The 23,979-nt window shown below is 40.8% G+C and overlaps 1 protein-coding gene across 2 annotated transcripts in view; it reads right to left on the minus strand.

The window, feature by feature from the left end:
* The window catches only part of RNF150 (ring finger protein 150), a 277,312-nt gene that overhangs the window by 135,447 nt on the left and 117,886 nt on the right, over positions 1 to 23,979 (minus strand). The window lies entirely within an intron of this gene.

A 23,979-nucleotide genomic window follows, 5' to 3' on the forward strand; every position in this document is an offset into this window, starting at 1 on the left:
AAGAGTAAGGGGTCAGCCGAGCTGGGCTCCTTCTAGAGCCTCCAGGGGGCCATCTGTTTCCTTGGCTTTGCCAGCTTCTAGAAGCACTTCACCTTCTCTGGCTTGTGGCCCCATCACGCCCACCTCTACTTCACTTGACAAACCTCTTCCTCTCTGATCCTTGTGCCTCGTTATCTCAAGACCCTTAACTCAATAGCACCTGCAGAACCCCTTTTGCCACACAAGACAACATGATCCAGATTCCGGAGATGAGGACGTGGACATCTCTGGAGAGGGGGTGTTGTTTTGCCTATCACAGTGACGTTGGCAGAGGGACATACTTCTGGAGTAGGCTTCCAGAAGTATGTGACAAGAGGCAGATCTTCCCCAGTCACAGTGAAGGCCTCTGATTTTCCCATGTGTTTACATGGCTTGGAGAATGTTCCTTAGGATTTTTCCCTTCATCCTATTGAGAAGTTGAGAAGGATATTCATTCCCTGTCTCTCCTCTCCTCCCTGCCTATTAGCTCTCAACACCCACCATACCCCCGAAATCCCAGCACCCTGGCAGGCATTCAGCAGTGAGCAAGATGTTGGGGTGACAATTCCAAGGAAGGCAGTGACACACACTCACTGTAAAACACTGGCCAGGAAGGATGACAGGCCCGGTCCACTCTGGTATGAAGAAAAGTTGCATGTGTGGGTGTTGTTGGCATAACAGTGATGATTTGCCTCTTAGGGCCAGAAATATCTGCCACTGGCATCGGAGAATATAAGAGCTTTCTAAAGAATTACCCACTCCATCCCCACGCCCTCTAGACCTTCACAAGCCACGTGGAGACACACATGCTTCTGGTCCCTCCAAGAGAAGTGCGTGTGGAAAGGATAAAAACAAGAGCCAGCAGATTAGCCATGTTTGGAATGGAAATCCAAGGTCATGCTTCCACCCAAACAGCCAAATCCTGAAAGATTATAAACAGGCTTAAACTGTAGCCAGATTACCATCTGCCTACAGTAGGAGTCACTGGGTTGTCTTGAAGGCCAAGATCCAAATGATTGGACAAGAAGGGCTATTCCGGGCCACAGCTGATCTGCGTGCATACCAGAACACGAGTGCAAGCTGAAGGTATTGAAAAACTCATCAGGAGTTTATAACAAATATGGGTATCGGTTGTGGAGCTATTGCTCCAGCATGCAGGTATGTGCACACATGCACGCGCGCGCGCACACACACACACACACACACATACGCACACTCCACTGCTAATCAAACCAAAGTCAGACGCTAATATTGAACGAGGGACCTTATATGTGGGGGCTGGTCACACAACAAAAACCGCATATGAAGGGCATCAAGACGAAAAACACGGCCCTAGTGAGGAAATCCAGGCTACGAAAAATTGAAAAAAAGTCTTCTGTGTTCCCTGAAGACTGGCACCACTGAAGGAGAGAAAGATTCATTTGGCGGGAACACTAGAGTAGACGGTAGAGTAGATTTTTCACTCGTGGCGGTCACCCTTCCGGTTTTCACCTGGATCGTGCAGGTGCAAGTTCCCGTTCAATCAACTGAAGGCTCTTACACGGAGTGCTCGCTCTACCTATTAAGAGTGTGTGAATTAATGGAACGTAAACCTGATTTGGAACAGTTAAAACCCGTTTAAAGGCCTGCCTTATTTCACAGCTGTGTGACTTGGCCATTTAAGTCCACTGTGTCTCAGTTTCTTCACCTCTACAATGAAATAATAATAATACTTCATATAACATAATTATAATTAGTCTAATCATTAATTTACTAAACACAAGAATTTGTTAGTATTATTATTATTACTACTACTTTGGCTACTTCAAAGGCTGATGAAAGAATAAAGTAAAAGTTTTTATCCTATTAAATGTCATAAAATTTATATGCTACTATTACAGAGAGAAGTAAATTTTGGTTTCCAGTTACAGAATCTAGTTAGGGAAATGCGGTACCTACAAGAAATATTTAAAGAGAAAAACTGTCTTTGGCAAAGTGTGAGAGAGTCCTATAGTCAATGAGATTCCCTGATTCCATGATTCCATTATGGTACGGCCCAAGAATAAAAGTGAGAAAAGCATTTGTTAGAAAACACTGCAAAGGGACACCTGGATGGCTCAGTCAGTTAAATGTCTGACTCTTGATTGTGGCTCAGGTCATGATCTCAGAGGCATGAGCTCAAGACCCGTGTCAGGCTCCACACTCAGTGTGGAGTCTGCTTGAGATTCTCACTCTCTTTCTCTCTGCTTCACCCTCCTCCTCTCTCTCCAAGATAAATAAATTCTGGGGCACCTGAGTGGTTCAGTTCGCTAAGCCTCTGCCTTAGGCTCAGGTCCTAATCCCAAGGTGCTGGGATGGGGCCCCACAATGGGCTTCCTGCTTAGTGGGGAAGCCTGCTTCTCCCTGTCCCTCTGTGTGCTGCTCCTCCTGCTTGTGTCCTTGCTCTCTCTCTCTCTCTGTCAAATAAAATCTTTTAAAAGAAAAGAAAGAAAAAACTTTGAAGAGAAGATCCTGAACAGCAGATACGAGGCAGGAAGAAACTGGGAGAATTCCAGAATGTGACATTTGTGAGCCAATACAGAGATCAATGTGAAGTAAATCTACATGGCTTCCCAGCTTCCAGGAAATTCCATCACATTTTAAACCCACGTAGGACCCTCTCCTACAAACCGTGATAGGGAACACTATGACAATCTCCACCAAAACATGAACTGTACATACCTTTTAATAGAGCGCTTTCACTTTTAGGAACTATCCTATAGATGTACATGTATATACATATGTAAATAATATTTAGAAAGAAACTCACTCAGCCCCTAGTTTATATACTTGATAGAAACAGAATTTAAAATCTAAGAATATAATCAAAAAGGCCATCAATAGGAGACTGTGGTGCATCCACACTGAAATATTTCACAGACTCTATAAAACATAAAATATTTAATAGTTCCATTTGCACTGATTTTGAATAATTGTCAGGCGAAAAAAGGAAGTCCCGTACGTGCAAGATGCTACCATTTGTGGAAAAAGAAAAAGCCCATGCACAGTTTGCTTGTCGATGCATAGACTGCCATAGAAAGGCAGTCACTAGTAACAGACCAGAATAGAGGAGTGAGAAGGGGACATGCCATTCCACTTTTGAATTCCATTTGATACTCATGTGTTACCTATTCAAAAATTATCTAGTAGCCCAGTGTTTTCAGAGACTCCGGATAAATTTGCACACTATGACTTCAGTTTAGGAAGCCCTGATACACAGTGTTCCCTGAAGAGCCTCTAATTCAAATGGTTTCCAGGTAGATAATAGTGCAAAATAAGTGGTCCAACACAAGGACTAGTCCAGTCCCCCATGGACCTTAGTGATCACAGACTAAGTAAGACAGGACAGGGGCGCCTGGGTGGCTCGGTGGGTTAAAGCCTCTGCCTTCAGCTCAGGTCATGATCCCAGAGTCCTGGGATCGAGTCCCGCATCGGGCTCTTTGCTCAGCAGGGAGCCTGCTTCCTCCTCTCTCTCTCTCTGCCTGCCTCTCTGCCTACTTGTGATCTCTGCCTATCAAATTTTTTTTAAAAATCATAAAAAACAAAAGACTGGACATACAGACTGCTAGAGATTGAATGGTGTCCTCCCTCCCAATTCATATATTGAAGCCCTCAACCCCAATGTGACTGTTTAGAGAGAGAGCCCCTAAGAAGATAATGAAGGTTAAATGAGCTTATAACAGTGGGACCCTAAACCTATTGGATCCGTGTCCTTATAAGAGAGACAAACAGCAGAGCTCCCTCGCTCTCCACCATATGAAGACACTGTGAGAAGGTAGCCATCTACCAGCCAGGGAGAGATGTCTTCCCAGAATCCAACCCTAATGGCACCTTGATCTTGAACTCAGAGCCTCTAGAATAGTGAGAAAATGAATTTCTGTTGTTTAAGCCACCCTGTCTGTGGTGCTTTGCTATGGTCACCTGAGTTGACCAAGACAGGTGCCATCATGGACTCTGGCACCTTGAAGCTGGGCTTGCAGTCTTCCAGCCAGAGGTGAGCTGAGCTCAAGCCTAGGCTGCCATCCCTGGTCTGCTGAGACACTGTAATATGCCACTAGGTAAAACGGAAACAGTGTGAGCGAGCAACCCCAGGTCCAGTTCCAGGGCTGCCCACAGACTGTGACCTTTAACTATCAGCCTCTGCCGTGTTTATCTCAAGCATCTCTAAGTTACTTCCAGCTTGTGGGTTCCAAGATCTGTGACACACAGATGGCAAAATATGCCACTGCCGAGAGTCAAGTTCACTTCCAAAAATAGCACAGTTTCATATTTGTGAGAGATACACAGCAGCCTGTAACCTAGGACCTCGCCATCGGAGCAGATCTCGTTTAGATCTCAAAGCCTCCCGAAGCTGACTGGTGCTGTTGCACACACAGAATCTTGGCATTCTCCGGGTAGGGAAGGCAGGGCCAGTTCTACTCTGAGAATTTGCTACTCCGGAAATCCGTCTTACAGAAAACTTGACACTCGGGGAAAAAAAGGGCAGTAAGGAGGTATTCTGTCTCACAACAGGCAAAACTCGGACAGTTCCTATCGTTATCAAAGTAAGAAAGACAGTGTTAAGCCAGCAACTAAAATACACATTGCTCAGGGATCATTCACACTAAGAGGGAAGTGACTTAGCTGACTGGCTGATCCAATACTTGAAAGTGAAAGCGCCAGGAGAGTCTTGTGGTTGACACTCAACTTCACATCAGAATGAAAGAGTAATACCGGGAAGCCTAGGTGAAGCACTGATGCTTTTTTTTTTCAGACTAAGGTGTAAATACTTGTTATCAAGGTATACATAGTGTCACGACACCTAGGAACAGATATCCTTGTGGGTTTGGGCATGGAATAATGTCTTTGAAGAGTCTATTAAGTTCAAGATAAATGTAATTGCCTACCTGGATTTAGAAATTGTGACCTTGGGACGCCTGGGTGGCTCAGTTGGTAGAGCGTCTGCCTTCGGCTGGGGTCACGATCCCAGGATCCTGGGATGAGTCCCATGGGTCCCATGTTGGGCTCCTTGCTCAGCACGGAGTCTACTTCTCCTTCTCCCTCTGACCACCACTTCCCCTGCTTCTGTGTTCTACCTCCCTCTTTCTCTCTCTCTCTGGCAAATAAATAAAATCTTTTAAAAAAACATTGTGACCTTGTTCTTACCACACATTTAGCTCAAGACAGAGGTAATAGGACTTGCTAAAAATTTGGCTCTCCACCCATAAATGAGTTGTTGCCTAAAATATTGTATTTCAACATGGATTTTGTTCGGGATGCTTCATAAATGTTTGACCCCCTAAGAAGAGCATCCTTATTCAAAAGTTATCTCAACTTGCTAGAATTACAAATGGTACAAAATAAGTATAACAACACAGAACCTTTTCAGCTGAGTTTTGCAAATCTTTCGTCATAATGACTACCAGAATGACTCACTGAGTACTAATTTATCTGTGGCCTTTCAAAAATGGCTACAACCCCCCCCCCCAAAATAAAGTAGCCCAACTTTACTTATAATTGGATAATTATTTTGGAAAGACATGTGAGATAACCCATTAAGATAAAGGTGATATCTATATATAGCCCCACATCTATCTGTATTTGATCAAGTTTATCAAAACCTTTTAAGAGATTATATTCCCACCATGCCTATGGTTGGGTTGTGAAATTCAACCTATCTTTAAAAGTCTAATTGAAGGGGCGCCTGGGTGGCTCAGTGGGTTAAGCCTCTGCCTTCAGCTCAGGTCATGATCTCAGGGTTCTGGGATCGAGTCCCGCATCGGGCTCTCTGCTCACAGGGAGCCTGCTTCCCCGTCTCTCTCTGCCTGCCTCTCTGCCTACTTGTGATCTCTCTCTGTCAAATAAATAAATAATAAAATCTAAAAAAAAAAAAAAAAGTCTAATTGAAAACCCCTCCAAATAAACTCTGTGTCACTCCATCACAGCCTCTCCTTCCAAGTATCTTTCTAGACTGTTTTCTCTTGATACTATTTTATTTATACTTCTCTTGTGGATCATCTTTGATCTTCTTACACTTTCCCAATTCTTTCTCATCCTTGTAAGAGTCCCTCTCCATTTGTCTCATCTACCCCTTTCTCTCCTGTCTTTTCTCAGTGATTATTCAATAGAGATCCATGTTTTCTATTCTCAATTGTAAAGATGAAAGGAATATATTTATATAGTCTCCTAGCAAGATTAAAAATAAAACCAAATTTAATGGTCTTTCTCATTTTCTTTTTATAATCTTTCAGTAATTTGTTTCTGTTTTTTACAGAATGTATTTCTCTACCTCTGATATAAGTAAAACAAGGTCCAAAATAGTTGAATAGGTATTTGTATTAAATATAAGCAAGAGAATTCACACATTTAATGGAGGCCACACATGGAGAGTTATAGAGATTAAAGAGTATTCTTTCATTATTGGGAAGGACTTTCTTGGAAAATCAGGATGTTTTAAAGGCACACAAAAGTTCTACAGATCATATCAATAAACTGAAATCATTTGGATCTGTTCAATAATTTATACATGCTTTTTCTCCAAATGAATTTTAAGCAGTCTACACAAATACTTTTTCTTTAAATTTACTCACTTTATCTTTTACTTTCATACTAATGAATAGCTTTGTGAAATAATGGATTTGATATGATTGCTATGTGCATATATATATATACCCTATGTATATATATCTATCTGTAATATTGATCTACACATCACTTAAAATCATTTTGTGGTTTGAGTTCCCATTTTAGTTTAAGGAAATATAATGTCTCAGTTCTGCTTAGAGAAAGCAAATACTTTTATTGATATTTACATTTATTTATATTTTATTTATATTTCTTATTTTTATTTATATACAGATTATATTTATATTTATATACAGATAACTACACAGTTAAAGCAGCACTATTTGAAGAGTTACACTTTTGAATAATAGCAAATCTTTTTACCAGGGTGTTCCTTGACCTTTTTCATTGTCAAAGTCACATGCACGACAAAGTCTTTACTGCATCTGGTTAGGCGCACCCGAGGACTGTTTATCGGACTTCTCTCAGAGGTCTATCAACAGCCTCTCATTCTAAGAACAGATCTATGATGTCATCCCTCAATCTAACTCACTCCCCCACCTCCTTCCTTTCCTCACTATCTTAAACCATGCCACACTGAATGATGAAGAGCTTGGGTCAAAATGATGTGGTTATATAAACACCCACTATTTCTGTCTCATGGAAACGCTTCCCCTGTGAGTTACTCAATATGTTTCTCAGCTCAGAGAATGCATCTCTGCTCTAGGCTTGCACTGAAAAGAATACCATTTAGCCTAATCCCACTGGCAAATTGCTAAACCTTTAAGCTATACCTTTAAGCAGGACTGCTGCGCGCACCATGTGACAGCACTCTGATTTGAATGGGGTGGCTGGCAGCTTATAACCCAGCCAGATGTACTGTGAGGGGAAGACTGGCAGAAGGCGGGCTGGGCAAAGAGGCCAGGCTCCCTGTTCTGATTCCAGCTCGGTCACCCCGAGTAGCTCACCTCGCCAAATCACCATTTTTTTCACCGAAGAAGTCAGGTTTTTTTCAAAGGCCTCTTCTAGTTCTGATGTTTGAGCTCTTCATGGAGTGCTCTTTAAATTCCCAAAGGGAAAGAACATTACCTCTGGTATGCACTACTGATACACCAAATGCCTACAGAAAGAATGAACCAAGTGGCAAGTTTACCACTACACTTTCGAGTGGCTGTCATTCATTTAAGAGAATCCGATTCTTTCTGCACCGGGGAGAGAGATTTCTTGAGCAGACGCAAAATTACATATTACTTCTTGGGTCAAGTATGGATGGTGAGACTAAATAATTAGTTAAGGACTGAACTTTGAGAAGGAGAGAAAGGGCCATGGGAATATTTTTAGAGAGTGAACACATTTTGCAAAATAGTATCACGATGGGTGCTCACTTGGAGGATTAATTTATACCACAAAAGAGAACATGTACCATGTATAATTCAAGAGACTTTGGAACAGCAACTGATTATTACTGGACTATCACCTTTCCTGTTGCCTTGTTCTACTTCAGTGGCACCTGCCTTATTGCAATCCCCACCAGTCACTCAATCCCAACATTCACAAGCACCCTGGCTCTTCTCACCACAACAAGAGGAATCCAAGTGAAGGGGAGGGAGGCCATGGGACATCCACTGAGCACGTGTGAAAAAGAAGGATGCTGTAAGACTAAATTTTCTTCTATTCTACAAGAGGAGAGTCCTGGTGAGGATTACAGAGGATGGGAGTAACAGGCAGCTCAAACACTAGAGCCTTTGGAAAGAAGGAAAGCCGTCCCATCAGGTTCTCTGTGAGACTATGCTAAGGATTTTAGCCCCACGCTCGCCCAGCACTTTGTTTCTATTCTGTTCCCCTTCTCCGGTTTTCCTCACCCTCATTTTCTTCTTCTCCAGCTCTAAGTGAGCCCTTGTCTTAGACCACCAGAAAACCACTAGCTGCTTCGATCTTATAATAGCCTGCAGCTAAAGGAAGCCTACCAAAATCAGGCTAGAGAGGAGAGGAAGGAGTGGGCTTGTGTATCAGAAACTGATTAGGATTCTGAATTCAGTGTCTCAAAGACACGTTATACCTGCTGCAGTGGTTCTGTACTGTTTTCAGTTGATCCATTCAACAGCATACAGCCAACATCTACTGCGCATTTCCAACATGCCAGTCTAGGCTCTGGGGCTATAATGATGGTGAACAACAAAAACAACTAATACGTGTTACCTACTTTCATGGGGCTTACAGTTTAGTGGAAAAGACATGAATGGAGAAAAAAAAAGTCTCTACCCATAAATGTACAATTAAAAACCAAGATAACCATCATAAAGAAATGAGATTCTCTAGAATGTTCTACAAGGAGCCTGAGGTGGAGCTGGGAGTCAGGAAATGCCTTCTGGAGGACTGACACTAAAGCTGAGCTCTGACAAATGAGTAGGAGATTTCTTAGCAGAGGCAGGGGCGAGAGCAGAAGGAAGATGATGAGGCAGAAAATTACCACCCCCTTGAACTTGAAAGTCTACAATTTTTTACATTATTCAGATGAGGCCAATAGAATTACGTCTGAACACTTTCTAAAAGGCCATTAGTGAACTATACTTATAAGGTAAGAGGTTACAGCCCCAGGTGAGTATGGAGACAGGATTCTGACCAGTGACCCCTGTGTCATCAATTCTGTCTTATAATAACCTTTTTTTTTGTATGAACTACATAACTGTCCTTGCTGAGTTTTTTTTTTTTTTTAAAGGAAGTTGTCTTTGAGACATGTGGACTTCAAAAGTTATTACTTTGTGATACAGCCATTAATCTTAGTTGTCAGAAGAAATTGCTTTCTACCTGGTATTTTACAGAGGCGCTTCAAAACTCTGCTCCCTACTCTTCCGCCTTCAGGTCTGAATGAATCAATAAATTAGTGACTCCAGCAGATGACTTGCTTGTTAAAAAAAAAAAAAAAAAGAAAGCTCAAGTGAGAAAGTGAGAGGTTTTTTGCCCCAACAAATAGCACAAGCAAAAATCCTGTGGCAAGTGAGAGCACAGAATGTTCAAAGAGCATTGAGGAAAAATAGGTAGATGAGGAAGTAAAACTGACAGGGCCTGTAGGGACATGAGGGAGGGCTGATGCCAAGAATGACCCTGAGATTTCTGACCTACACCCCTGAACAGACAGTGGAATCACTCTTTGACTTGGGGGCAGTGGTTGGACATGGACAAAATCCAAATTTTGGAGGGAAGACTTTTTTTTTTTTTTTTTTTTTGACATGCTGAGTCTGAGGTGATTTTGAGCAATACAAATATTGATATTGTGGATGGATCTGTGGATAAGTTCAGAAGGAGAGAAGCTGTCAGACTGTAGGTGGTCCCTGACGCACGAATGGGGATAAGGTTGAGCAGGCTGGTAGCATAAAGCGAAAAGAGAAGGCAGCCTGAGATCAAGCACTGAGCAAAGCAAAAGAGAAAAGCAGCAGCTATGAGACAGGAGACAGCCTGCCTTGACCAGTGTTGTAATTATTCCTAGTAAGGGAGGAAGTATTTTCTCAGATGTTAGAATTCTAGGACAAGTAGGCTTCTTTAAGGAGGTATGAGAGCCTAAGCACTGTGTCAGATACCTACACTGGAAAATTTCCCCTGAATTGTGGGTAAAACCTATGAGAAATGAGGTTATACCAAAATGGGTGTTGACCAACCCACCTTACAAATTAATTTTTGGAACACAACCCATTTGCAACTTAAGTACATCATGTACTATGACAGAAGGACACATCTTATTTTAGTTACATCTTAAATATTTTGAGGGAACAGAGTATTTTTTTTCTAATAGCACTTTATTCCTGGAATTTTGCTGTCATTTGAATATCTATTTTTAAGAACCAGAATGAAGAGTAAGGAGGACTGAAACCTAGCTGCATTTCTCCACTCTTTGTGAATCTTGCTTTTTTATCTTTGTCAGTTCTGTGGTTTCCTGTCAGCTAATCAGACCCTGCCTTCTGTGTGGCAGCCGGAAGAACTGACCAACACGATCTCTGGTTAAAGTCTGGCAGCAATGAGCTAAGGAAGGGAACACAGCTCAAACCAGACAGATGTCAAGTTCCTTTAATCCTCTCCATAATACATGATTGAACCGGACATGGCTGGTTAGGCACTAGATGCTGCTTTGTTTCAGCTGATCTTTGGAAATCTGAGGCTGTGGCTCTACTAACATCCTTATCTACTTCCCAGAAACAAGGAGGTACACTGATGAACACTGGCTCTGGAGTCCCAGTTTTGATGTTCATTCACACCCAAAAGCCAAAAGTCTACATAAATAGCATGTTATTCCTAAATAGAAGTGCTTTGGAGAATCTATTTATATTCTTATATATATTCTTAGACTTATACTCCGTCATTAAAACAGAAGAGAACAAGACAGGTTTAGGTAGTTCTTCCCTTTAAAGCAAAATGGATACATATATACTTGAGTTTACACTGCATAGAAAACAGCATTGTTCTAAAATATAGAAGTTTTTAAGAAAACCACAAATGTCTGAGACAGTTCATTCTTTGTGGAAGAAAAGAGTTCTGTGTACTACACGAGCTCCTAAAAGGCATTCCAAAGTTTGCAAACTTTGCTTGTTCTACCGTTTATTACTTTTTGATTTTCAGTATATTAATTTCCAAAGGTTGGAAAGGAATTGAGGCATGAATCAATCCCCACCTCTTCTTTAATAGTCTGTCTGTTCAACGGCTCATTGACTCATATCCACACATCTGAAATACAGAAGAGCTGGAAAGCGGCCTGGCTCATCCTTGTTTTAAGATAAGAGATTTAGGGACGCCTAGGTGGCTCAGTTGGTTAAGCGGCTGCCTTCGGCTCAGGTCATGATCCCAGTGTTCTCGGATCGAGTCCCACATCGGGCTCCTTGCTCAGCAGGGAGCCTGCTTCTCCCTCTGCCTCTGCCTGCCACTCTGTCTGCCTGTGCTCACTCTCTCTGATAAATAAATAAAATCTTTAAAAAAAAAAAAGATAAGAGATTTACTGAAAGTTCAGCTTATCCAGGGGAATGGTGTAGTGGTAGTGACAGTCTTCTATAAAGACCCTGTGAAAATACTCCTTCTGGAAAATCAAAGCCCACTGGACAGAAATCTGGGGGACCCATGTTGATGCCTGGTTTCCACCCTTATTAACCGTGTGAATTTGGCCTCACGAGTAAATGTCTCTGAAACTCATCTTATTCCTTAGTATAATAACTGCATAAGTAACCTTTAAAATTTCACCCAGTTCTATAATCACATTTTCTTGTATTTCAGTTGATTTTTGGCAACTTTAGTGCTCCTAATCACTTGGGTACTTGAAAGGCCATCTGATTTTTTCTTTGTGGTTTAAATTTTCTTATTGTTTAAAAAAGTACCTGTGGATATTAAATTAGAATTCCTCAACTGTTTCAACAAAATTAAGACTTAAAGTTTTTATTTGACCAAAGGCAGATTCAAACATTGATATGGTTTCCACTCCTTGGTGTGATTAATAAAATTAACAGAAGTGAACTTTGTTGGGGCACCTGGGTGGCTCAGTTGGTTAAGCGACTGCCTTCGGCTCAGGTCATGATGCTGGGGTCCCGGGATCGAGTCCCACATCAGGCTCCCTGCTCGGCAGGGAGTCTGCTTCTCCAGCTGACCTCTCTCCTCTCATGCTCCCTCTCATTCTCTCTCTCTCTCTCTCAAATAAATAAAGTCTTTGGAAAAAAAAAAAAGAAGTGAACTTTGTTTATATACCTCTTCCCATCTAGGGCTTAGGAAGTACAATGTGAGATAAAACTCAGGTGGGAATGTAAACACCCTTTCCATTAAGGTGCCAGAGAGTTTGTCATAACTCAGTAGGTTTGGCATAAACTAAGGCCTAGCTAATTCCAAATCCCATCTTCTTTCCAATATACCAGTTTGACCCCAGGAGAGCTAGTTAAAGACTGGAAATTCCTTGAATATTAAAGGAAACATGGCATTCTACTACCTATAATACCTCTGTTTCTCAGCCCAAAGTCTTGCATACAGTAGGTGCTGAATGATTAATTTGAGAAGACTAGAAGGGAGATTTCCACTGCCAAGGTCCTAGACTGAGGTCATTTAATTTGTGGACTCATATCATGGATCAGTTACAATACTGCTTTTATCTCATACAGAAAATCTCATAAACCAAAATGACTACATCTTCATCTTGTCATTTAGAATGTCTGATGTTCTGATTCTTGGTATTTTGGCTGCATAGCCTTTGGGATTTATGTGTGTGTGCATGTGTGTGTACGCATGTGTCTGGCTGATCCCAGAAAGATACATATTCACCATCTCCATTCCTATATCAAACAGTAGGTATCCTGCAAGAAGGAGTCTCCAAGTTTTGTGAACCTAAGTACAGATCTATTTGTCCAAGGGAAGTAAGTGAAGGTTGTAAGTGAAATGAACACCCTGAGCCATGAAGCCTATGAATAAGAACAGGGAGGCGATACGGTTCCAGGCTTCCAGCACAAATTCCAGCAGTGCTCAGCAAGCTTGGTGGATTTGAGATGTACTGAAAGATCTTTACCCACCAGGTAGGCACTTCTATTATAAGATGAATATACTTGCTCTGTAGCCATCTGCCTTGGAGTTTCAGATCCTTGAATTAGCACATGATTCAAGAAGAAAATTTCAATATATATCTGAAAATTCCATTATCTAGGCACCTCAATGGTTCAGTCAGTTAAGCATACAACTCTTGATTTTGGCCAAGGTTGTGATTTCAGGATCAAGCAGTACCTCTGGCTCCATGCAGGGTGTGAGGCCTGCTTGGGATTCTCTCTGTCACCCTCTCGCTCTTCCCCACCCCCCGCTCCATGCAAGAGTGCAGGTGCACTCTCTCTCTCTCTTTAAAAAAAAAAAAAAGAAAAAAAAGCTCCTGGGTGGCTCATTCCTTAAGCGTCTGCCTTCGGTTCAGGTCATGATCCCAGGGTCCTGGGATCAAGTCCACATCGAGCTCCCAGCTCAGTGGAAAGCCTGTTTGTCCCTCTCCCACTCCCCCACCTTGTGTCTCCTCTCTTGCTGTTTCTCTGTCAAATAAATAAATGAAAACTTAAAAAGAAGAAGAAGAAGAAGAAGAAGGAAAAGAAAAAGAGAAAGAAAAATTCTATTAGCATCATCAATTTAAAAAAATCATTTGTTATCTTCCTTTGTACACTAAGTTATATTACTTTTTAATTGGGTCGGCTTTTTTTTCCTCGATTGGTATGAGTTTTTTTTTATTTTAAATATTAAGTCTTTTTTATTAGATATATGGATTGTGAATGTCCTGTACTATGTAGTTGCTTTGTCAAGCTCTTAATAAGACCCCATTACACATACACATTTTTTTCCTTTAAATTCAGTTTAATTAACATATTAAATAACATATTAAATAACATAAAGTCTCTGTTCCTGTAGATTGTCTCTGTTCCTTTAGGGCTCTCTCTCCATTCAAAAGATTCCCTGTGACATTTCTTGCAGGGCTGATTTACTATTCACAAATTCTTTTAGTTTTTGTTTGTTCCAGAAACTCTCTCTCTTTCTATTCTGAATGACATCCTTGCTGGATAAAGTATTCCTGGCTCTGTATTTTTATTTCCCCCAATTTATCATGTTAAATGTATCATGCCAGTTCTTTCTGGCCTGCCAGGTCTCTGTGGATAGGTCTGCTGCCAGCATTATGTGTCTACCCTTGTAGGTTAAGGACCTCTCGTCCTGAGCTGGTTTCAGGATTTTCTCTTTATCTTTGAAATTTGTAAGCTTCACTATAATATGTCCAGGTGTTGACCTATTTTTGTTGATTTTGAGGGGGGTTTTCTGTGCCTCCTGGACATGAATGCCTGTTTCCTTTCCCAGAGTAGGGAAGTTCTCAGCTATAATTTATGAACATACATTCTTAATATAATGAAGTTGAGTTTATCAATCTTATTAATGATTAGTGCTCTTATTTACAGTATAGAAAATCGTTGTGTATCAACATTATAAATTTATTCACCTATGCTTTCTTCTAAAAGTTTTATTGTTTTAGTTGTGATCTATCATTTTTTTTTACACAGTGTGAAGGAGGGTTCAAAGATCCTTTTCCACATGGGTATCTAATTGATCTAGCACCATTTATTTAAAATATCATCCTCCCTTCTCTGTATTGCAATGAAGACTGTTCAAATCAAGTGATCTTATATATAATCAGATATAAGATCACTTCATTTATTTCTATATATATCTATATCTATCTATATCTATATATATGGATATATCTTAATGTATATATTAGGTCTGATTCTAGACTCTCTTATTATGTCCCCATTCTATTTGTCTATCCCTTTACCAATACCACACTGTCTTACTGTGACTTTATTATTAAAGTCTAGCTAGCATGCATTGCTCTTCTTCAATATTGCCTTGGGCATCACAGCCCCTTTGCATTTTCATATAACGTTACTTCCCCAATTTACACACACATACACAGATGCGTGACCTGTTTCAGATTTTGAGTTTTACACTATTTATAAACCTATTTTGAGAGAATTAGCATCATTAATTGGAGAAAAATTAGAACCACAATAGAATACCACTGCATATCTAAGAAAAATGGCTGGAATTTATAAAAATTTTAAAAACCATGTAATGCCAAATGTTGCCAAGGATGTGGAGCAAATGGAACTCTCTTACATGTCCAGCATGAAACAAACTGAACCAGTCACCTGGGAAAAATATATGACAATACCTACTAGGGCTAAACATATGCTTATTCTTCACCCAGTGACTGCACTCCAATCTTTCATGCTCTTCCATGTCCGGTGCTCCCTTCTTTGTTTCATAGGTGGAATAGCTTTCCCTCTAGAGTGTGTGGTTTAAAACACAAGTTCCAGAGTCAGATTGCTCGCCTGCATATTATAGCTCCACCTTACCTGGTAGGGTGACTGTGGGTGAATTACCCTCGTGTATCTCATGTGGACAAAATGATTAGTGTGTCTGCACATCGTTTATGATTTTTATCTGCAACATGGTGGAGGGAGTGGAGAGTACTTACCCCCTCTTAGGTTTGTCGTTCTGAGAGGACCAAATGATCCAATCTACACAGGAACAGTGCCTGGCAACCCCCAAGAGCTAAATAAACATTAGCTTTAATTATTATTTTCTACCTATCGTAACGCTACCTCTCAATGCCTACTTAGTGCAAATGGCACCACCTCCATGAGATTTTTTTCAAGACGAGAAGGAAGCTAATACTAATTCTGACAGACATGTAGTCCCTCTCCGTCTCTCCACACTTTATTTGAATCTTTTTTGATTCTTAATATATTTGGCTTTGATTGCGAATTGCCCTGCTGGTGTTTGCCCCTCCAGACTGTGAGCATCCCCGAGACAGGAATCTCTGCTCACTTGAGTGTCTCTCTAGATCTCTGCCTGGTGCTTTGCACTTACATGTTCAATAGATGTTGGTTACATTGTATCAAATCCAATCAGGAAGGGAGACTGCTAGGTGCCTTTGAGTAATAATGTTACTGGATGTGTTTGCTTTCCAAGACACCTGCCATTTGGAATTGGGCTTAAACAAACAGTTGACCTAAAAGGACAGTTTTTAGTGACCTAAGAAGGTCATGAGCAGTTATGCTAAGATCCAGGAGAGTGGCTTGAACACTGGCATAAAAACACTTCAACTGAGTGGAACAAGTGGTTGAGGTAAAATCTGCCATTATTATGAAAATGTAAAGTTGATAAAGATGTTTCCAGTTATGATCTTGAAACCAGAAACTGCATTAGGGGATATTAAGATACCTGCAGTTTAATTTTTTTTTTTTTTTTAAGATCTACTTTATCTTAGAGAGAGAGAAAGTGTGCGTGAGTGAGCGTGAGCCAGTGTGGGGGCAGAGGGAGAGGGAGAGGCTCTCAAGCAGACCCCACTGAGTGCAGAGCCCAACACAGGGCTCAATCTCACAATCCTGAGATCATGACCTGAGTTGAAACCAAGAGTCAGACGCTTAAGCGATTGAGCCACCCAGGTGCCCCTAAGATACCTGTAGTTTTAAAAGAGAACTGGTTCATACACTGGGCTCAGTCTTCAGTTTGGATGGAAAGCCTTGGACCTTTAATCCTGCAATTTGTTTTTTTCTTTTAATTTAAACTCAATTAACTCAATTAATAGTGTATTATTAGTTTCAAAGGTAGAGATCAGTGATTTATCAGTCTTATATAACACCCAGTGCTCATTACATCACATGCCCTCCTTAATGTCCATCACCTGGTTACCCTCTCCCCCACCTGCCTCCCCTCCAGCAAACTATAATTAAGAGTCTCTTATGGTTTATCTCCCTATATGACTTTGTCTTCTTTTGTCTTTCCCTCCCTACCCATATGCTCCTTTGTTTTGTTTCTAAAATTCCACATATGAGTGAGACCATGTGATAATTGTCTTTCTCTAATGGACTAATTTCACTTAACATAATACCATTTTTACTTACTCAGATTGACTCCATAGGTCAATTTGTGCTAACGGCTTTGACTTTGCCTTGAGACTTATTTGCAAAAACCCCTGAAGTGGAAGAAGTTCTATCTCAGAGCACCTGGGTGGCTCAGTCAACTCGGTGAACAATTCTTGGTTTTGTCTCAGGTCATGATCTCAGGCTCCTGGGATGGGGTCCTATCATGGGCCCTGCCTTCAGCACGGAGTCCACTTGGGATTCTCTCTCTCTCTCTCTCTCTCCCTCTGCCTCTCTGCCCACTCTCTCTCCTCTCTCTTACAAACAAACAAACAAGCAACCAGTTCTATCTCGAAGGCTGCCCAATTTGAAGATCCCCAGGCAAGAGAATAAATAGGGGCACATACAATATACGTAAATATTTACTAGGTAAACATTAAGGTAATAAGATGCTATACAAAATACATCTATCCTTCCACCTTCATAAAGACCTGGAAGCCATGATCATACTTCCTACAGGAGCACCTGTTGGCACAGGACTTCCTGTGGCTTGCAGACCCAGCTGTCCCTGATCTTGATGGGCTTCCTGAACAGGTATGGACACCCCAGCCCATGTGTCCAAGTCCCAGCCACACCTGCCCACAGATAGCTCTCTTTCGGCCCCAGAGACAGCATGGTCTACCTTCTAGAAAATAGACCTAAGAGTAAGGGCTGTTGGACACTGGAAAGTAGTTCTGGGATTCTGGGCTTTCTAGTGTGGTATGGTCCCTCCCTTGCACTGTGGAGAGGGTATGGCTGGATGAAAACCAAAACAAGGTTTTCTTTCTTTTTTAAAAAAAATATTTTATTCATTTGACAGAGATCACAAGTACGCAGAGAAGCAGGCAGAGAGAAAGGAAGAAGCAGGCTCCCTGCTGAGCAGAGAGCCCCCAAAACAAGGTTTTCTAAAGTATGGGGTCCTCCTTCTTAGGATTAAGGGTAATACCAAAGCTACTTTAAAAATATGCATGATGATGGAATTTTTTTTTTTATTTTTTATAACCATATATTTTTATCCCCAGGGATACAGGTCTGTGAATCGCCAGGTTTACACACTTCACAGCACTCACCATAGCACATACCCTCCCCACTGTCCATAATCCCACCCCCCTCCCAACCCCCCTTCCCCCATCAACCCTCAGTTTGTTTTGTGAGATTAAGTGTCACTTTTGGTTTGTCTCCCTCCCAATCCCATCTTGTTTCATTTACTCTTCTCCACCCCCTTAACCCCCCATGTTGCATCTCCTCTCCCTCATATCAGGGAGATCATATGATAGTTGTCTTTCTCTGATTGACTTATTTCGCTAAGCATGACACCCTGTAGTTCCATCCACGTCGTAGCAAATGGCAAGATTTCATTTCTTTTGATGGCTGCATAGTATTCCATTGTGTATATATACCACCTCTTCTTTATCCATTCGTCTGTTGATGGACATCTAGGTTCTTTCCATAGTTTGGCTATTGTAGACATTGCTGCTATAAACATTCGGGTGCACGTGCCCCTTCGGATCACTACGTTTGTATCTTTAGGGTAAATACCCAGCAGTGCAATTGCTGGGTCATAGGGTAGTTCTATTTTCAACATTTTGAGGAACCTCCATGCTGTTTTCCAGAGTGGTTGCACCAGCTTGCATTCCCACCAACAGTGTAGGACGGTTCCCCTTTCTCCGCATCCTCGCCAGCATCTGTCATTTCCTGACTTGTTAATTTTAGCCATTCTGACTGGTGTGAGGTGATATCTCATGGTGGTTTTGATTTGTATTTCCCTGATGCCGAGTGATATGGAGCACTTTTTCATGTGTCTGTTGGCCATCTGGATGTCTTCTTTGCAGAAATGTCTGTTCATGTCCTCTGCCCATTTCTTGATTGGATTATTTGTTCTTTGGGTGTTGAGTTTGCTAAGTTCTTTATAGATTTTGGACACTAGCCCTTTATCTGATATGTCATTTGCAAATATCTTCTCCCATTCTGTCAGTTGTCTTTTGGTTTTGTTAACTGTTTCCTTTGCTGTGCAAAAGCTTTTGATCTTGATAAAATCCCAAAAGTTCATTTTTGCCCTTGCTTCCCTTGCCTTTGGTGATGTTCCTAGGAAGATGATGCTGCGGCTGAGGTCGAAGAGGTTGCTGCCTGTGTTCTCCTCGAGGATTTTGATGGATTCCTTTCTCACATTGAGATCCTTCATCCATTTTGAGTCTATTTTCGTGTGTGGTGTAAGGAAATGATCCAATTTCATTTTTCTGCATGTGGCTGTCCAATTTTCCCAACACCATTTATTGAAGAGGCTGTCTTTTTTCCATTGGACATTCTTTCCTGCTTTGTCGAAGATGAGTTGACCATAGAGTTGAGGGTCCATTTCTGGGCTCTCTATTCTGTTCCATTGATCTATGGGTCTGTTTTTGTGCCAGTACCATGCTGTCTTGAGGATGACGGCTTTGTAATAGAGCTTGAAGTCCGGAATTGTGATGCCACCAACTTTGGCTTTCTTTTTCAATATTCCTTTGGCTATTCGAGGTCTTTTCTGGTTCCATATAAATTTTAGGATTATTTGTTCCATTTCTTTGAAAAAAATGGATGGTACTTTGATAGGAATTGCATTAAATGTGTAGATTGCTTTAGGTAGCATAGACATTTTCACAATATTTATTCTTCCAATCCAGGAGCATGGAACATTTTTCCATTTCTTTATGTCTTCCTCAATTTCTTTCATGAGTACTTTATAGCTTTCTGTGTATAGATTCTTAGTCTCTTTGGTTAGGTTTATTCCTAGGTATCTTATAGTTTTGGGTGCAATTGTAAATGGGATTCACTCCTTAATTTCTCTTTCTTCTGTCTTGTTGTTGGTGTAGAGAAATGCAACTGATTTCTGTGCATTGATTTTATATCCTGACACTTTACTGAATTCCTGTACAAGTTCTAGCAGTTTTGGAGTGGAGTCTTTTGGGTTTTCCACATAGAGTATCATATCATCTGCAAAGAGTGATAGTTTGACTTCTTCTTTGCCGATTTGGATGCCTTTAATTTCCTTTTGTTGTCTGATTGCTGAGGCTAGGACTTCTAGTACTATGTTGAATAGCAGTGGTGATAACGGACATCCCTGCCGTGTTCCTGACCTTAGCGGAAAAGCTTTCAGTTTTTCTCCATTGAGAATGATATTTGCGGTGGGTTTTTCATAGATGGCTTTGATAATATTGAGGTATGTGCCGTCTATCCCTACACTTTGAAGAGTTTTGATCAGGAAGGGATGCTGTACTTTGTCAAATGCTTTTTCAGCATCTATGGAGAGTATCATATGGTTCTTGTTCTTTCTTTTATTAATGTGTTGTATCACATTGATTGATTTGCAGATGTTGAACCAGCCTTGCAGCCCTGGAATAAATCCCACTTGGTCGTGGTGAATAATCCTTTTAGCGTACTGTTGAATCCTATTGGCTAGTATTTTGGCGAGAATTTTTGCATCTGTGTTCATCAAGGATATTGGTCTGTAGTTCTCTTTTTTGTTGGGATCCTTGTCTGGTTTTGGGATCAAGGTGATGCTGGCCTCATAAAATGAGTTTGGAAGTTTTCCTTCTATTGCTATTTTTTGGAACAGTTTCAGGAGAATAGGAATTAGTTCTTCTTTAAATGTTTGGTAGAATTCCCCCTGGAAGCCGTCTGGCCCTGGGCTTTTGTTTGTTTGGAGATTTTTGATGACTGTTTCAATCTCCTTACTGGTTATGGGTCTGTTCAGGCTTTCTATTTCTTCCTGGTTCAGTTGTGGTAGTTTATATGTCTCTAGGAATGCATCCATTTCTTCCAGATTGTCAAATTTGTTGGTGTAGAGTTGCTCATAGTATGTTCTTATAATTGTCTGTATTTCTTTGGTGTTCGTTGTGATCTCTCCTCTTTCATTCATGATTTTATTTATTTGGGTCCTCTCTCTTTTCTTTTTGATAAGTCTGGCCAGGGGTTTATCAATCTTATTAATTCTTTCAAAGAACCAGCTCCTAGTTTCATTGATTTGTTCTATTGTTTTTTTGGTTTCTATTTCATTGATTTCTGCTCTGATCTTTATGATTTCTCTTCTTCTGCTGGGTTTAGGGTTTCTTTCTTGTTCTTTCTCCAGCTCCTTTAGGTGTAGGGTTAGGTTGTGTACCTGAGACCTTTCTTGTTTCTTGAGAAAGGCTTGTACCGCTATATATTTTCCTCTCAGGACTGCCTTTGTTGTGTCCCACAGATTCTGAACCGTTGTGTTTTCATTATCATTTGTTTCCATAAATTTTTTCAATTCTTCTTTGATTTCCTGGTTGACCCATTCATTCTTTAGAAGGATGCTGTTTAGTCTCCATGTATTTGGGTTCTTTCCAAATTTCTCTTGTTATTGAGTTCTAGCTTTAGAGCATTGTGGTCTGAAAATATGCAGGGAATGATCCCAATCTTTTGATACCGGTTGAGACTTGATTTAGGACCAAGAATGTGATCTATTCTGGAGAACGTTCCATGTGCACTAGAGAAGAATGTGTATTCTGTTGCTTTGGTATGAAATGTTCTGAATATATCTGTGATGTCCATCTGGTCCAGTGTGTCATTTAAGGCCTTGATTTCCTTGTTGATCTTTTGCTTGGATGATCTGTCCATTTCAGTGAGGGGAGTGTTAAAATCCCCTACTATTATTGTATTCTTGTCGATGTGTTTCTTTGATTTTGTTATTAATTGGTTTATATAGTTGGCTGCTCCCACGTTAGGGGCATAGATATTTAAAATTGTTAGATCTTCTTGTTGGACAGTTCCTTTGAGTATGATATAGTGTCCTTCCTCATCTCTTATTATAATCTTTGGCTTAAAATCTACTTGATCTGATATAAGGATTGCCACTCCTGCTTTCTTCTGATGTCCATTAGCATGGTAAATTCTTTTCCACCCCCTCACTTTTAACCTGGAGGTGTCTTCGGGTGTAAGATGAGTTTCTTGTAGGCAACATATAGATGGTTTTTGTTTTTTTATCCATTCTGATACCCTGTGTCTTTTGATTGGGGCATTTAGCCCATTAACATTCAGGGTAAGTATTGAGAGATATGAATTTAGTGCCATTGTATTGCCAAAAGGTGACTGTTATTGCATATTGTCTCTGTTTCTTTCTGATCTACTACTTTTAGGGTCTCTCTTTGCTTAGAGGACCCCTTTCAATATTTCCTGTAGAGCTGGTTTGGTATTTGCAAATTCTTTCAGTTTTTGTTTGTCCTGGAAGCTTTTAATCTCTCCGTCTATTTTCAATGATAGCCTAGCTGGATATAGTATTCTTGGCTGCATGTTTTTCTCATTTAGTACTCTGAATATATCATGCCAGCTCTTTCTGGCCTGCCAGGTCTCTGTGGATAAGTCTGCTGCCAATCGAATATTTTTACCATTGTACGTTACAGACTTCTTTTCCCGGGCTGCTTTCAGGATCTCTTCTTTGTCACTAAGACTTGTCAATTTTACTATTAGGTGACGGGGTGTAGACCTATTCTTATTGATTTTGAGGGGGGTTCTCTGAACCTCCTGGATTTTGATGCTTGTTCCCTTTGCCATATTGGGGAAATTCTCTCCAATAATTCTCTCCAATATACCTTCTGCTCCCCTCTCTGTTTCCTCTTCTTCTGGAATCCCAATTATTCTAATGTTGTTTCGTCTTATGGTGTCACTTATCTCTCGAATTCTCCCCTCGTGGTCCAGTAGCTGTTTGTCCCTCTTTTGCTCAGCTTCTTTATTCTCTGTCATTTGGTCTTCTATATCGCTAATTCTTTCTTCTGCCTCATTTATCCTAGCAGTGAGAGCCTCCATTTTTGATTGCACCTCATTAATAGCTTTTTTGATTTCAACTTGGTTAGATTTTAGTTCTTTTATTTCTCCAGAAAGGGCTTTTATATCTCCCGAGAGGGTTGCTTTAATATCTTCCATGCCTTTTTCAAGCCCGGCTAGAACCTTGAGAATCGCCATTCTGAACTCTATATCTGACATATTACCAATGTCTGTATTGATTAGGTCCGTAGCCTTTGGTACTGTTTCTTGTTCTTTTTTTTTGTTGTGTATTTTTCCGCCTTGTCATTTTGTCCAGATAAGAGTATATGAAGGAGCAAGTAAAATACTAAAAGGGTGGCAACAACCCCAGGAAAATATGCTTTGGCCAAATCAGAAGAGATCCCAAATCCTTTCAGAAAGTGGTTGATTTTCTGTTTCTAGAGTTGCTGTTCTTCTTCTCTTCGATCTCCCGTTGGATTTGTAGGTGTTTGTAATCTTTAGATAAGCTATCTAGCTGATCTCCCACTACCTAAAGTAGTCTCAGCCTGCTACTTCTCCGCCATCTTGACTCCTCCCCCCGATGATGGAATATTTTTATCTCAGAATATTCTCAAACCCTTATTTCATGAAATACTGGCATTCCTAAACACCAGTATTACAGTACTAAACAAAATTCTGGTGCTACTCTCTTCTCCCCAACAACAGAAAGCCTTGAAGTTAAAAGAATTTGTTGTATTAGTAAAACATAAGTAATTACCAAAGAGCAAGCTATTTTACTTGGGCTTTTTTCCCACTATAAGTCTGAAAGCCATGGACTTGGTGCCACTTTTGCCTCATTCAGACTAATTCAAAAGAAAAAGAGAAAACTAAGGATTTGCTTTAAAACCACATCATAGGGCACCTGGGTGGCTCAGTTGGTTGAGCATCTGCCTTGGGCTCAAGTCATGATCTCAGGGCCCTGGGATCAAGCCACACATCAGGCTTCCTGCTCAGCAGGAAGCCTGCTTCTCCCTCTTCCTGCTGGCCCACCACCCCCACTCCACCCCCGCTTATGCTCTCCTCCCCTCTCTCTCTCTGTCAAAGAAATAAATAAAATCTTTTAAAAAAACAAAATAAACCCACATCATAACAGGCCTTCATGGCCAATGGGAGGATAGGTTGTTATTAGTAAAGGCACATCAGAAACTCTCTTCTCTACCCA

The sequence above is a fragment of the Lutra lutra genome, chromosome 2, assembly GCF_902655055.1.
Source record: "Lutra lutra chromosome 2, mLutLut1.2, whole genome shotgun sequence".
NCBI lineage: Eukaryota > Metazoa > Chordata > Mammalia > Carnivora > Mustelidae > Lutra > Lutra lutra.